Consider the following 15851-nt stretch of genomic DNA (forward strand, 5'->3'; position numbering starts at 1 on the left):
CCCAGCCACCAGCTCTTAGTCCCTCGCTTCCCATAAATCTAGAGTTCTCAGCTGTTCTACTTCTCTATGACCCTATCTGTGGCAACACTGCTTTTCTGGAAAAGGTCCTGCATTCTGCTTTTCCCTTGATGGTCCTAGGGTCATCTGTTTCTGGACTATAACATGAACTACTCCCCCTTTTTTGTTACAAAATTTCTACCTTTACAATTGTGACAGTCACAATTAGTCATGATAACAATTATTCACTGTTGAATCCTACAAATTTTATCCACATCTCTTTTCACCAGACAAGATGAGATCTATTCAGTGAGGACTCTTTCTTTTCCCCCAAACTCTTAAACTCCCTCTTGTAAGCCACTCACGTCGTGTCTTTATCACCCCCTCATTTTAGGTAGCCAATGTCTAAGTTGCCCATCCCTATTTGCCCTGTGCAGAGGGGATAGCATTGACACTTGATGTGAAGACTCCTTCTCTTTCTGTTGGTATTTAGAGTAACCTGAGTATAGGTCAGGTTCATCAAATTGTAGCAATTTACCCTTGTTTCCTTTATTAAAAAAAAAAAAAAAATGTTTTGGGTGGGGGTAATATTCCTCAAGTCGAGTTCTGATTATCGAGCCATTGAGGCTAGGCCAAATGGGTACTGGTCTGCAATTTTGGGAGTTCCTCACTTTGTATCAGCTGGATGCTTCACTCTCAGCTCTAGCCCTGTGGCCATGTCCTTGTCCATGGGCTCAAGTCTCCTCAGGTCTCACCACATTTTGGACCAACCAGCCCTTCCTCTTCTCTCTTTCATCTCCAGGTCAGTAGAAGTCAATGGACTGTGGTTGAACTCAGCCCATTTCTTCATTGCTGTCTTTCCCCCTCTTCCACTCACCAGCAGACCAATGAAGTTGGCAGCATGCTTACATGCTTGTTCGTGTGTTCCCTTTGAGTTTCAGTCTTAAAGGGGAGTTTGTCCTGAAGGAACTTGACTGATTGCCTTGATGACTTCCTGGCAAACAGCTTGCTTATTCTTGTAGTAGCCAGTCATGCTGACATTTTTGTTTTGTTTTTTTCCTGATGATCTTTCTTTGAAGAAGTATCTTCTGCCACTCTAGCTGTTTCAGGCTGGTCTACTTGTCCTTTCTAGTGGGAACATCCCACCTCAGAAGGTTCTGGATGGGACTCAGAATTCCACCTAAGGTCCTATACTCTGCAAAGGCTTTGCAAGAGGCCTATTTCACTGGGCAAGTACTAGAATCCCTTTTAGATATTCCAATCAGTTATAGGCTGAAGATGGGCTTACAAGTTTTCTGAAAACATGTTTCCCAACATTCCTTTCTATCCTACTCAAGTGTCTATTTTACAATTGTAGGCAAGGGAAACTAATATTTATAGGACAGTCAAGCATTTTACTATTATTTTCCCTCTTGAAGCTATACCTAGATCCCTGTATCCCAGGGTCCTGTTGTTCCAAGATTGAGCATGCATCACTATCTACCTCTGTCCCACTTAGGACATGCAAACCTATCTCAGTGTTCCCTTATCTATCTTGTACTTCCACCTCCTCCCCCTTTTTGTATTGCCCTCCCCAATCCCACTGTTGTGGTTACCTAATATTCCATTAATTCTTCCCTACATTTAAGACAGTCTATTTTATCCTGTAATCTACCTGACCTTCCCACCACCAGAATCTCTGTTCCTCTGTGTTTATCTTCTTTAACATTTTAATTGTTTTGATCATAGACTGACCTCCCAGATTCTCTGTTCTTATCATTTTATTCTGTTCTTAACTCTTGTCATTCTCTAGTTGTTGTCTGTTCTTGTTGGGTCTCAGTCCACAGAACTTCCTTTAGGATATTTTTCATAGCAGGGTTGGCTTTGGCAAAATCCCTTAGCTTCTGTTTATCTTGGAATGTTTTGATTACACCATCATATTTGATTGACAGCTTTGCTGATTAGAAGATTCTTGGGTGGCAGTTTTTTTCTTTCAGGGTTTTATATATGTCTCCCCATTACCTTCAATGCCTGCATGGTTTCTGTTGAGAGATCCAAGCTTAATCTGATTTGCTTGCCTTTGTATGTTACACTTCTCTTTTCCCTAGCTGCTTTAATGATTCTGTACTTATTTTTGATTTTGGAGAGCTTGATTGTTATATGTCTTGGTGATTATCTTTTAAGATCTATCCTTCCTGGGTTCGTTGAGTTTCTTGAATGCTTGCCTTTTTGCTTTGCAGGATGTTAGGAAAATTTTCTTGCAGAACCTCTTCAACTATTATTTCCTCTTTGATCTTGTGTGATTCTTTCTGTTCCGGAATGCCGATAATTCTTAGGTTATTCCTTTCATGTTGTCCAACATGAATGTTAGGCCTTCTTCTGATTTTTTTTAATCCTTTTTTGTGTTTGCTCTTCTATCTTAGTAGTGTTGAGAGATTTACCTTCTAGGTCACTAGTTCTGGCTTCAAACTCTTCATTCTACTCCTTTGCCCTTGTAGTACATTGTCCATTTCTGATACTCTATTATTAATCATTTGGACCTCTTTCAGTAGGTTTCGAACTGTTTCCAATGCTGTATCTATTTTATCTGAGTCTTCCTGCAATGCTTTCCTGACATCTTCCTTATTTTTCTCAACTCCACTGTATAGTGTTTTGATACATTTTATAATCATTTTTCTGATTTACTTCTCAGGCATTTCCAAAGCCTGCCCCTCCTTATAGCATGGAGTGTAGGTCTACTTCCAGCTCATTTGCCTCAGTTACTTTATCCTGTTTCTGGACATGTGCTGATATGGTCATCTGTTTCTGTTTTTTGGGCATATTCAGGCAAACTGTTAAGTTTTTAAAAGCCTGGATCAACATAGCCAAATTCTCATTTCCCGCATTTTAAGGGATAGAACAGATGCCTGGTATCATGGCTTACAAGTCTCTTGACAACAACAGAGTTTATGCCGAGAAATAAAGTTTATCTTTTAATGCCATTTTCTACAGACTATTTTGAAGTTCCCTTATGTTGTTGTTAAAGTGCCGTCGAGTCAGGTCCGACCCATAGCAACCCTGTACAGGGTTTCCGAGGGTGTAAATCTTTACGGGAGTAGAAAGCCTCATCTTTCTCCCGCGGAGAGGCTGGAAGTTTTGAACTGCTGACCTTAAGGTTCGCAGCCCAATTCGTAACCACTACACTACCATAGATCTGCCTAAACGCCAGCTTCCTGATTAAATCAACAGTCACACAAAATAATGATTATAGCCAACTTCCTGTGAAATCATTTGGACACAAGGTGAGATGTACTTTCAACAGCGTGAATAAATTGAGGGCATTTGCTCCATTACATTCATAACTTCAATGCTAGGTACTATGAAAGATTAAAAACAAAAACAAAAACAAAACCATCAGTGGAAGCAAATAAAATGCTCTCAAGAAGAGCACCTATAGTAATTCAGGTCAGAAGACAATACAAAACAGCATGCAACTGCCAAAATAATTACAGGTAAGGTTTAAAAAGTAGCAGGAATTATAATGAAAATGTAATACAGCAGGCATTTCAGGAACTTGGAAAAGGTTCTAGCCTTTAAATTATTTATTCATCCAAACACTTGGATACCTACTTTACATTTGCGTGCTCACCACTCCTCTGTCAATTTGTCAGACTATGGTGGCCTGTGTGTTGTTGTCATACTGGAGATGCTATGTCACCAAAATTTTAAATACCAGCAGGGCAACGCAGAGCTGAACAGGTTTCAGCAGAGATTCCAGACTAAGACAGACTATGAGATGGAGAGGAAAACTACTTCCTGAATGGTTAGTTACTGAAAACCTTTTGAGGAGCAGAAGAACACAGCATGCGCAAAATATAGAATGATGTAAAAAGCATCAAAAGAAGATGGAGTCACTGTATAAAAAGAAATGGTTGATGGTCAACCATTCAAGAGGTCAAATAAGATCAACACAACCAATGTACTGAAGGAAGAAGTCCATGCAGCACTAAACACCCTGGTGAAAACAAGGCTCCAGAATTTATGGAATACAAATTGAAATCTTTCAACAATCTGAAGCAGTACTGGAGGTACTCAATCATCTATGCCAAGAAATTTGGAAGACTGCTAAATGGAAAAGATCCTTATTTGTGCCCGTCTCAAAGAAATGTGACAACAGAATGCAGAAATCATTGGACAATATAATTATTATCACATGCAAAAAAATATTTTGCTGATATAATTCAAAAGCAGTTTAAGTAGTTCAAAGAAAAGTGCCAGAAACTCAAGTCATTTTCAAAAGTGTGTGTGGAACGAGTCATCATTACTGACATCAGATAAGATTTTGGCTGAAACCAGAGAGTATCAGAAAGATGTCTATTTGTGCTTTATTAACTATGCAAAAGCTTTTGACTGTGTGGACCAAGACAAACCACGGACAACAATGCGAAGAATGGGTATTCCAGAAAACGTCACTGAGCTCATGAGAAACTTTTATGTAGACCCAGAGGCAGTTCTTCTAACAAAACTAGGGGATAATGAATGGTTTTAGTATGGGATCAGGGAAAGTGTATGCCAGGGTTGTATTTTTTCAACATACTTATTCTATCTGAATGCTGAGTAAATAATCAGAGAAACTGGATTGTAAGAAAAATGTGGTATCAGGATTGGAGGAAGACTCATTAACAACTTTCACTATGCAGATGATAACAATCTTGCTTTGTATCAAACATCTACTGATACAGGTCAAAGGACTTGAAACATTTACTGATACAGGTCAAAGCCTTGAGTATGGATCACATACAAATGTTAAGATCAAGACTCAATGATACTGAAGGAAGAAGTCCAAGATGCATTGAAGGAACTGGAGAAGAACAAGGCACCAGGAAGTGATGGAATAAAAATTGAAATCTTTCAAAAAAATGAGACAGCATTGGAGGCACTCACTCATCTATGCCAAGAAATATGAAAGACAATTATCTGGCCAATCAATTGAAAGAGATCCATATTTGTGTCCATTCGAAAGAGAGGTGACCCAATGGAATGCAGAAATCATCGGACAATATCTTTGATATCCCAACTGAGTGAAGTTTTACTAAAGGTAATACAGAAACGGCTGCAAGCATACATTAACAGAGAACTTCCAGAGGTTCAAGCCAGATTCAGCAGAGGCCTTGGAATGAGGGATATCATTACTGATGTCCCATGGATCTTGGCTGAAAGCAGAGAATACCAGAATATGTTTACCTGTGCTTTACTGACTATGCAAAGGCTTTCGACTGTGTGGATCATGACAAGCTATGGACAACATTGTGAAGTATGAATATGCTGGAACACTTAATTGTGCTCATGAGGAATCTGTACATGGACCAAGAGGAGGCAGTTGTTCGAACAAACATGATTCTGTTTAATTTAAACTGAATGATTTAAAATTAAGAAAGGTGTGCGACATGGTTGTATTCTTTCACCATACTTATTAAAACTGTATGCTAAGCAAATAAGGAGCTCTGGTAGCGTGGTGGTTACGAATCAATCAGCTGTTAATCTCATGGTCAGCAGTTCGAAATTACCAGCTGTTCTGCGGGAGAAAGATGAGGCTTTCTGTTTCTGTAAAAGATTTACAGCCTCGGAAACCCTGAAGAGGGTCGCACTGAGTCAGAACCGACTCCACGGCACATAACAAGAAAAACATGCTAAGCAAATAATCTGAGAAGCTGGGTTATATGAAGAAAACCGTGGCATCAGGATTAGAGGAAGACTCATTAACAACCTGTGATATGAAGATGATACAATCTTGCTTCCAGCAAGTGAAGAGGACTTAAAATACTTACAGATGAAGATCAGAGAGCACAGCCTTCGATATGGACTGCATCTCAATGTAAAGAAAAGAAAAATCCTCACCACTGGACCAATAAACAACACTCTTATCAATGGAGTTAAAAGATGGAAGTTGTCAAGGACTTCATTCTTCTTGGATCAACTATCAACACTCACGGAAGCAGCAGTCAAGAAATCAAACAATGTATTGCATTGGGCAAATCTGCTGCTCAAGACCTTTTTAAAGTGTTGAAGAGCAAAGGTGTGTTAGCTTGAAGACTAAGGTGCACCTGAAAGCCATGGTATTTTCAATAACCTCATATGCATGTGAAAGCTGGACAGTGAATAAGGAAGACCGTAGAAGAATTGATGCTTTTGACATAATGGTGTTGGAGAAGAATATTGAAAGTGCCAAGGATTACCAAAAGAACCAACAGATCTGTGCTGGAAGAAGTGCAGCTAGAGTGCTCCTTGGAGACCAAGAAGGCCAAACTTCGTCTCTCTTACTTTGGACATATTGTCAGGAGATAAACTTTCAGAAAGACTTCACTGTGAATCCAAAATAAATGTTTCAAAATCTGAGCTGGAATCTTAACTCCTATATCTATAGATGCAATACCATTTAGGAACAGTGTTGTTTTTTTTCAAGTGAAGGGTGTCTTAATCTATTCACTTTTGAGACATAAAGAGAGATTAGATATAAACAAGCAAGCAAAAATGGAGGGGGAAGATGTTGTTGTTAGGTGCCATCGAGCTGGTACTGACCCATAGCGACCTTATGCATAGCAGAACAAAACACTGTAGGGCAAATCTCACTGCTGTCGCCACGCTTGAGTCCCTCCATGCTGCCACCTGGCCAATCCATCTCGTTGGGGGTCTTCCTCTTCTTTTCTGACCCTCCACCTTACCAAACATGATAGTCTTCTCCAGTGACTGGTCCCTCCTGACAATATGTTCTAAGTATGAGAGACAAAGTTTGGCCATCTTGGTCTCTAAGGAGCACTATGGCTGCACTTCTTCCAAAACGTATCTATTGGTTCTTTTGGCAGCCCATGGCACTTTCAATATTCTCCTCCAACACTGTAACTCAAAAGCATCAGTTCTTCTACGGTCTTCCTTATTCACTGTCCAGCTTTCACATGCATATGAGGTTTTTGAAAATGCCATGACTTGGGTCAGGCACACCTTAGTCCTCAAGCTGACACCTTTGCTCTTCAACACTTTAAAAAGGTCTTGGGCAGATTTGCCTAATACAATATGTCGTTTGATTTCTTGACTGCTGCTTCTGTGAGTGTTGATAGTTGATCCAAGAAGAATGAAGTCCTGGATAACTTCAATCTTGACAACTTGTTTCTTGACAACAAGATGGCGGATCGGATAGACGTGCAGTGAGGAGCTCCGTCAGCAACAACACAGAATACCAGACCAAGCAGGCTCAGGGGATGGTGCTAGAACTCATATAAAGGAATATTTAGAAGCTAGGAAAGCTTACAGCTTGGGTAATTTGTAGCAGAATCAAGAAATCCATTGCTTTCTAATTCAAGACACTGAACTGCTCCTGGAGCCGCCATCTTGGGAGAGACCAAGCAGGGGAAGGATAAAAACAGCCACAAACGCCTGACAGAACCACAGAGATACAGGTGTAGACATTCTTTTTTTGGTATCTGTTCATTGGTCTCTTGCTGTGTCTGTGCACCTCCATTCTGGTGACTAGAGGGGGTGCCTGAATGAATGGACACCCCTTCCCCACTCCTGGAGGATTCTATTACACATGCACACAGATCTCCTCGAAATTTAAAGTGACAGCTTCCACTGAAAACCAAATGCCACCACTCGTCTGTCAGTTTGTCTTTCTGTAGTAGCTTGTGGGTTGCTGTGATTCGAAAGCTATGCCACCAGTATTTTAAATACCAGCAGGGTCACCCATGGTGGACAGGTTTCAGATGAGCTTTCAAACGAAGACAGATTAGGAAGAAAGAGTGACCATTTCTGCATATTTAGTCACTGAAAACTTTATGACTAGCGGAGAGGGAAGATACATGCCACCATAGAATTAAAGAACACCAGGTCTACAGAAAATGAGAAATCTTCCCCCCATCAAACCACAGAGAGAACCTTCCCTGAGAGTCAGTGCCCTAAATTAGGGCTTTTTTACTCTTGTGAGAAAATAAATTTTCAGTCTTTAAAACTACCCATGTGTAGTATTTTTGTTACAGCAGTACTAGCAAACTAAGACAGAGGGATGGTTGGTGGTTATGTGCCGTGGTGTCGGTTCCAAATCATAGCGACCCTATATAGGTTTTCTCAGGCTATAAATATTTATGGGAGCAGAAAGCCTCATCTTTTTCCCATGAACAGCTGGCTGTTTCTAACCACTATGCTACCAGATGGGTAGTGCTTCTTTAAGTTTTAAAGGGTTATTAGAAGTCAGCCTAGAGGATGGAAAACACATTCCAGCACAAAAATCACAAACAAAAATGGAGGCATGATTTTTTTTTTTTTTTTTTTTTTGCTGACATACCTAGAATTTAAGGATATGAATAATTAGGATGGAAAAGTAGGCACAAGTAGTCAGACCACAAATGCTTATTATGTTTCCAATCAAGGAACAAAAACTTTATACCAAAAGCTACAAGCAAATCAAGAGAGAGATCACACACTTTTCATTTAGCACTAGCACTCAAAAAGCAACATAACAAATGTTAACAGTTTGAAATATGGGTAAACAGAAGACCGAGAAACAAATTAACTAACCAACCCAACCCATTTCTAGGGGGTCAATTTCAACTCAAAGTGACAGACACTACAGATCAGAGCAAGACTGCCCCAACTTTCCCTGATTCAGACTGCTACAACTTTCTTTCATAGAGCAGCAGATGGGTTTTAACAACTAACCTTTGAGTTAGCAGTCAAACTTTTGGTTAACCACTACACCCCAAAGGCTCCTTAAAAACTCAGTGCACCATGCCAAATGGCGGTGAAAATGTGGAGACCGTTAATTTATCATACATTGCTCCTGAGAAAATTGGTATAGCTACTATGAAAATCAGTTTGGAAGCTTCTTGTAAGATGAAACATATAATTACCATTTTGTTGACACTGTCATTAAGTGCTGTACAGTTGGTTCCAACTCACAGTGACCCTATGTTTCAACAGAAAAAAAAAAGGTGCCCAGTCCTGCACCATCTTTACAACCATTATTATGTTTGAGCCCACTGCTACAGCTACTGTGTCAACCCATCATATTCAAGTCTTTCTCTTTGTCACTGATGCTCTACTTTTCCAAGCATGATGCTCTTCTCCAGGGACTGTCCCTCTAGGTAACATGTTCAAACTACATAAGAAGTTGTCTCACGATTCTTAAGGAGCTCTGGTAGCGTAGTGGTTACAAGTTAGGTTGCTAGCCTCAAGTTCAGCAATTCTAAACTAACAGCTGTTCTCCATGAGAAAGATAAGGCTTTCTGCTCCCGTAAAGATTTATAGCCTCGGAAATCCTGTACAGGGTCATTCTGAGTCAGAGCTGACTCCAGGGCACAGAAGTACCAATACCACCACTTCCATGGGCATTAATTGTGGATCCAAGTAAAATGAATCCTGGACAACACAATCTTCTCTGTGTTTACTATGCTGTGCAAATTGGTTCATTTGTGTGGAATTCTGTTGCCTTTATGTCGAAGTATTAATTTTACTGAAGGCTGTAGTATTTGATCTTCATCAAGTGTTTTGTTGCCTTTTCTATCAGCAATAAAGGTTGTGTTGTCTGCTATCAGTTTGTTAATCATGATGATACATTCCTCTTATTCATAATGTAGCTTCTTGGACTATTTGGTCAGTATACCAGAAGAAAACAACCTTAACATGCATCTTTCCTGCAAGCAACTGCTTCTTGATTATTGTATAGGTCCCACAAGATCACAATGAAGTATTCTAGAATTCCCATGTTCTGCAATATTATCCATAATTTGCTATGATCCACACAGTAGAATGCCTTTGCATAGGCAATAAAATAGGGGTAAACATCTCTCTGGTGCTCTCTACTTCAGTCAAGATCCATGCCACCTCAGCAGTGATATGCCTCAGTACACATTTTCTTCTGAATCTGGCTGGAGTTTCTGGCAGTTCCCTGTCACTATATGGCTGCAAATGTTTTATAATTAACTTAAGCACAATTTTACTTGTGTGTGATATTAGTAACAATACTCAATAATTTACACGTCCTGTTGGATGTCTTTTCTTTGGAATGGGAACAAATATGGATTTCTTACAGTAGGTTGGCCAGGTAGCTGTCCTCCAAATTTCCGTATGACCCATCTATTATATTCTTAGGCATTTGTCCCAGATAAATGATAACTGTTGTTTTCGGTATGTCCTGTGAAGTCATTTTCAACTCAGACCTTCACATAAAAACTTGATTTCAAATGTTCATGTTAACTTTGTTTGTAATAGCCTGGAACTAGAAACCATACAATGGAATATTACTCAGTAATAAAAAAGAACAAATTATTGATATATGCAATAACTTGAATGAATCTCAAGAGAATCATACAGAATGAAAAATGCTAATCTCAGAATGGGGAAAATGTTAGATAACATTCTTAGAATGACAAAACTACAGAAATGATGAAAAGATAAGTGGTTGCCTAGAGTTAAGAGAAATGGGCCCTTAACGCACAATGGCTAAGAGGTTGACTGCTGTTTGAACTCACACAGACGTTCTAAGACCTGGCAACCCAATCCCAAAAAGATTGTTAAGTGCTGTTGAGTTGGTTCCGATTTATAATGACCCTGTATGGCATCCAAGGAAGCAGCAGCTGGTGAGTTTGAATTGCTCAGGTAAACTTATGGAGTTCTTCTCTGTCCTACAGGGTCACTGTGACTCAAAATCAAGTCTAAAGCACACAATAAGTTAGTGATTGGGAGGGGACTGAAACAAGAATGGAGTATAATTATAAAAGGACAACACAAGAACACAAAGAATCAATCCCTTGTGATTCAACTGTTTTACATCTTGACTGTGGCGATTTATACAAAATTCCGTATTTGTGATAAAATTGCATAGACCTAAGTAATGGGGCACTGTGGCTCCAAGAAGGTCAGCAGTTCAAGCCAACCAAATGCTCCACCAGAGAAGAGGCTTTCTGCTCCTGCAAAAGATTTAAAGCCTAGGAAACCCTGTATAGGGTTTGCTATGAGTTGAAATCAACTCCGCGGCATTAACAATAAAAATCAACACATAAAAATGAGTACTTACAAGTAAAACTGGGAAATCTAAAGAAGATATGTGGATTATATTAATGTCCATACTCTGGTTATGATAGTATAGTACACTTTTGCAAGCTGCTATCATTGTGGGGAAATGCGCAAAGGGTACACACATGGGCACTATCTGCACTACTTGCTACAACCACATTATGAATCCCTATTATTTAAAAGAAAAAAATTAAAAAACAAAAATCAACGTTATAATCTAGTTAAGAAATAATGACATCTCATGACACAGTCCTACTTGAAAGAACATGCAGACCAGCCCAGAGTGGCTGGAGAAACAGAAGATACTTCCTGAAAGAAAGACCAGCAGGGAAAAAGCAAACAGCAACTGTTTGGCTAATACAAGAACAAGCAAGCTGTTCAACTGGGAGCCATCAAGACAAGCCATCAAGTCCCTTCAGGATAAATCCCCTTCTAAGACTATAACCAAAGGGAACACACAAGCAGGCACATAAGCTCACTGGTGACCGTGTTGGTCTTCTTGTGAGTGGAAGTGAGGGAAAGGCAGTAATAAAAACATAGGCTGAGTTTGACCATGTGCCATAGACACCTGTCAACCCTGATAGGAGAGAGAGAAGACAGAGGGCTGGCTGGTCCAAAGTCTGGGGAGACTTGGGAACTCCTGAGCTGATATGAACTGGGGGGGATATGCAAGAATGCCCAAACTTGCAGATAGTACCATTTGACCTAGCATGGATGGCTTGATGATCAGAACTCGATTAGAGGAAGATAAAGAAATATGATATAGGAAACAAGTGTAAATTGTTACAATTTAATGAATGTGACCTTTACTTATGGATGTAGTAGCTCAAAGTATCAACCAAGAGTGAAGGAGTCTTCAAGGATCAAGACTATTCCCTCAGTACACAGTTGATAGGGACAGGCAGGAAGGTAGAATCCCAACTAAGTCGTTTTCATCTTGTCTTGATGAGTATGGTGAAAGGAGAAGGGGACAGGATTTTTTAATTTAATAGTGAGTAGCTGCTATTATGACTGTGATTGTCACAACTGTAAAGGTAGTGAAGTTGTATAACACAAAGGGGGGAGTAGTAAATCTTGCATACCAGGGATAGAGGACCTTAACATACCAAGAGGACGGAGCAGGAACAGAACACGGGATCCTAACCAGAGAAGCAGTGGCATCAGAGACGGAGGCAGAGGTGATGGCATGGAGGCAGAGATACAGTAGCTGAGGACTCTAGGTACATGGAAAGACAAAGGTTGTGTGCTGGCAGGCAGGAGGCTGACTTGCAAAATGTGCCCTTTGGTTGTTTAAATGAGTGTATACTCCTGCGTGTTTTTGTGTACAAGAGGGAAAGAATACAGGCAAGTACTATTGGGTCAATAGTGCATGGAAGGGATGGTAATCACTGCAATGAAGCGGAGTGCGACTGGTTGAGTGCATAACCGATTTTCTGCAATGCAAGACTATCACCTAATTCATAACAAAAGCTTTAAAGAAAGAATGACACGTCAACTGAGATTGTGAGATATAAAGGAAGCAATAAGTTTTACTACAGAATAAGGAGCAGAATCAAATATGAGAAACAGAAAGTAGCTCTGGTCCACAATAGCATCCTCCTGAATATTACAACATATTCTTACCCATCACAGTGAAGACAGGAAAATAAAAGCCATGAATGATCTCTGAGAAAAATCTCTGCATTTCCTACTGAAAGTCAAATATGCCTTACAAGACTAACATCTTGAATTAACAGGAATTTCCTTAAAGACCACATTCTACACTATCATAGTTTTTCAGCCTCAACATTAGAAACATTTTGGACTATATGATCCTTTATTGAGGGATATGGTATGTGACTTATAGGATGTTTAGCAGCATCCCTGGCCTCTATCTACTAGATAAATGCCAATAGCAACCTCCACCCCTAGCTGTGACAACCAAAACTGTCTCCGGACATTGACAAATGGGAAAAACTGTCCCCGGTTGAGAAGCACTGTGATGGACTAGTACAAACAAAAACTAAAAATTCAAGTTTGGGAAATGGCTATAGATATAGTTCTGGGAATTATGAGAATTTTTATTAAAAAAAAAAAAGTCCATGTATTACTGAAGACTGAGTAACACTACTACAAGTTACACTAAGATAAAAATAATTGTCCCAGAAAAGTTTACAATGTAATGAGAACATAAACATATTAAATTCTGACAGGAAGCAACTACTTTAGGTAGAAGTGAGAAATATTATCATCATTAAATAACACATAGGGGGTTTTCCTGATCCTGTTAACCTGCGCCCAGGAGTGGGGGACGAACGGATGCCCTTGTTAAACTCCTGCAGTTTCATGCAGGCCGAGGAGTAGGTCCACTCCAGCGCCAACGAGCCGTTGTGGTCCCAGACGGGTTTGGGGCATACTGGGTGCCTTCACTAGCCTCATCCCAGTGAGAGCTGCTGGGCTGGATGGTCATGGGGGAGCCCAGTAGAGAGGAATATAAAATCCAGTCTTTTGATGCAGAGACTCAGCAGCTGCTGAAGACAGCACTCAAAGATCCAGGTGCTGTGGACTTGGAGAAAGTAGCCAATGTCATTGTGGACCAATACCTGTAGGACTGCGTGTTCAGCAAAGAAGCGGGATGAATCTGCTACGCCATCATCCAGGCAGAAAGCACGCAAGCTGGCCAGAGTGTCTTCTGCCGTGGCCTCCTCAACCGACTGCAGCAGGAATACCAGACCTGGGAGCAGCTGCGAGCCCACTCTCTGCAGGGCTGGGTCTGCTATGTCACCGTCATCTGCAACATCTTTGACTACTTGAGGGTGAACAACATGCCCATGATGGCACTGGTGAACCCTGTCTACGACTGCCTCTTCCGGCTGGCCCAACCTGACAGTCTGAGCAAGGAGGAGGAGGTGGACTGCCTGGTGCTGCAGCTGCACCAAGTCGGGGAGCAGCTGGAGAAGATGAACGGGCAGCAGATGGATGAGCTCTTTGTCCTGATCCGGGATGGCTTCTTGCTCCCAACTGGCCTCAGTTCCCTGGCCCAGCTATTGTTGCTGGAGATCACTGAGTTCCGGGTGGCCGGCTGGAAGACCACCCCAGCAGCCCAGAACTATTATTATAGCGAGGTTTCCGACTAGCCCTCCAATGAGCCAGACGACCGGCCTTCATCAGCAGAACCAGCCCTTATTCACCCACATCCCTACCTGGTGACAGAGTCTTCTGCTTCCCACAAGACTTCTTCTAGACTTTACAACATCTCCTAAGGTACTTACACCATGGTCCTACACCTCTCCTCCCCTCCCAGGGCCAGAGAAGACACGGAATGGCTCGATTCCTCAGGTTGGACTGGTGGATGGTCTTCCCTCCCGCTTTGCTCCCATAGACCCGGCAGCTCCTCTCTCCCAGCACCTTCCACCTGGGTCAGGCAGAGGGCACCTCCTCACAGCCACTGCACTATGTAACCATTGGTGCACCAGCTATCTTGGTACCTCAGCTTCCCCACCTGTAAACCGGGTGTCCGTAGTCACTGGCGGAATGCTTTGGGCTGCCAAGGGCAGAGGCCAGCACACAAGTCACATTAGAAATGGATTTTTATATATTTTATATAAGGGTCACTTTGGCTACAAACTCATTTCCACATCAGATTCAGTATGCTAGGCAGTAGTGTACCACGTGCTATACCATTCAGGATAGGAATTTTCTAATAAACCTTTTCTGTTACTAAAAAAAAAAACCACACACACAGGGGAATTACAGAGTAAGGAAGAAGCTATTAGTGGGAGACAAGACTCTGTAGATTTATAAAAACCTAAAAAACACACCTTGAAAAACAGGGATGTTATGAAGGCTTTTTCATACCTTGCAATCTTTAGTGAAATGTGAAAAAAGAATATAACTGAAGATAAACAAAACATGGTCTAGATTCTCCTATACACCAATCATACAAAACCATTCTAGCCTTTGTTTTATAAAATTTTGTATTCTCTAGCATGACATTAATGAGCTCTGGTAGTATACTGGTTACAAGTCAGGCTGCTAACCTCAAGGTTAGCAGTTCAAAACTACCAGCCATTTCACAAAAGATAAATGAGGCTTTCTGCTCCCGTAGATTTACAGGAATCAGAAAGCCTGTACAGAGTAGCTATGAGTTTGAACCGTAACCATGGAACATAACCAACCAACCAACATGGCACTGTTATATAAAACATTTCAACATTTATCTAACAGACATTTCTCCAAAACAGCTTAGCTAAAACATAAAAAAATAACCTACAGTCATCTGGAAAGGACCCAAGCAAAACATGTTGTTATTCAAGTGATTGGATGGACGTTCATCAGGATTTCACAAATGTGTATTTTCAATGGCATTCAAATAAAAATTGTCATATTATACCTTGCATTTCATTCTTAGAATCACCATTGCTTCCTCTGCTACCCATGCCATCTGTTAGGTTCCTATTAGGTTCGTTCTGATACTCTACTGGTTGCCAGACTTATTAGCAAAGAAAGAGAAATTTCAGTATGTTTGCTTCCTCCATCACATCTTAGAGAAATACCAAAAGGGAAGAGCACACTCAGTATTTCTTAAACTGAAAGAACCAAAGACAAATTCAAACCTCACTGACATCCCATGGGTAAAATACTGAATGATGCTAAAGCATCAAAAGAAGATGGAAGATACATTAAACACTCACGGAAGCAACAGCCAAGAAATCAAATGTACTGCATCAGGTAAATTTACTGCACAAGACCTCATTAAAGTGTTCAAGATTAAAGGTACCAGTTTAAGGACTAAGGTGTTCCTGACCAAAGTCATTGTATTTTTCAACAGCCTCATATGCACATTGAAATGG

The 15851-nt window shown here is 40.7% G+C and overlaps 1 protein-coding gene and 1 pseudogene across 1 annotated transcript in view; one reads left to right on the forward strand and one right to left on the reverse strand.

Annotated features, from left to right (window-relative positions):
- The window catches only part of LOC102818324 (rho GTPase-activating protein 5-like), a 63155-nt gene that overhangs the window by 23838 nt on the left and 23466 nt on the right, over positions 1 to 15851 (reverse strand).
- LOC102817946 lies at positions 13467 to 14135 on the forward strand (annotated as a pseudogene).

The sequence above is a fragment of the Chrysochloris asiatica genome, unplaced genomic scaffold, assembly GCF_000296735.1.
Source record: "Chrysochloris asiatica unplaced genomic scaffold, ChrAsi1.0 scaffold00017, whole genome shotgun sequence".
Classification (NCBI taxonomy): Eukaryota; Metazoa; Chordata; class Mammalia; order Afrosoricida; family Chrysochloridae; genus Chrysochloris; species Chrysochloris asiatica.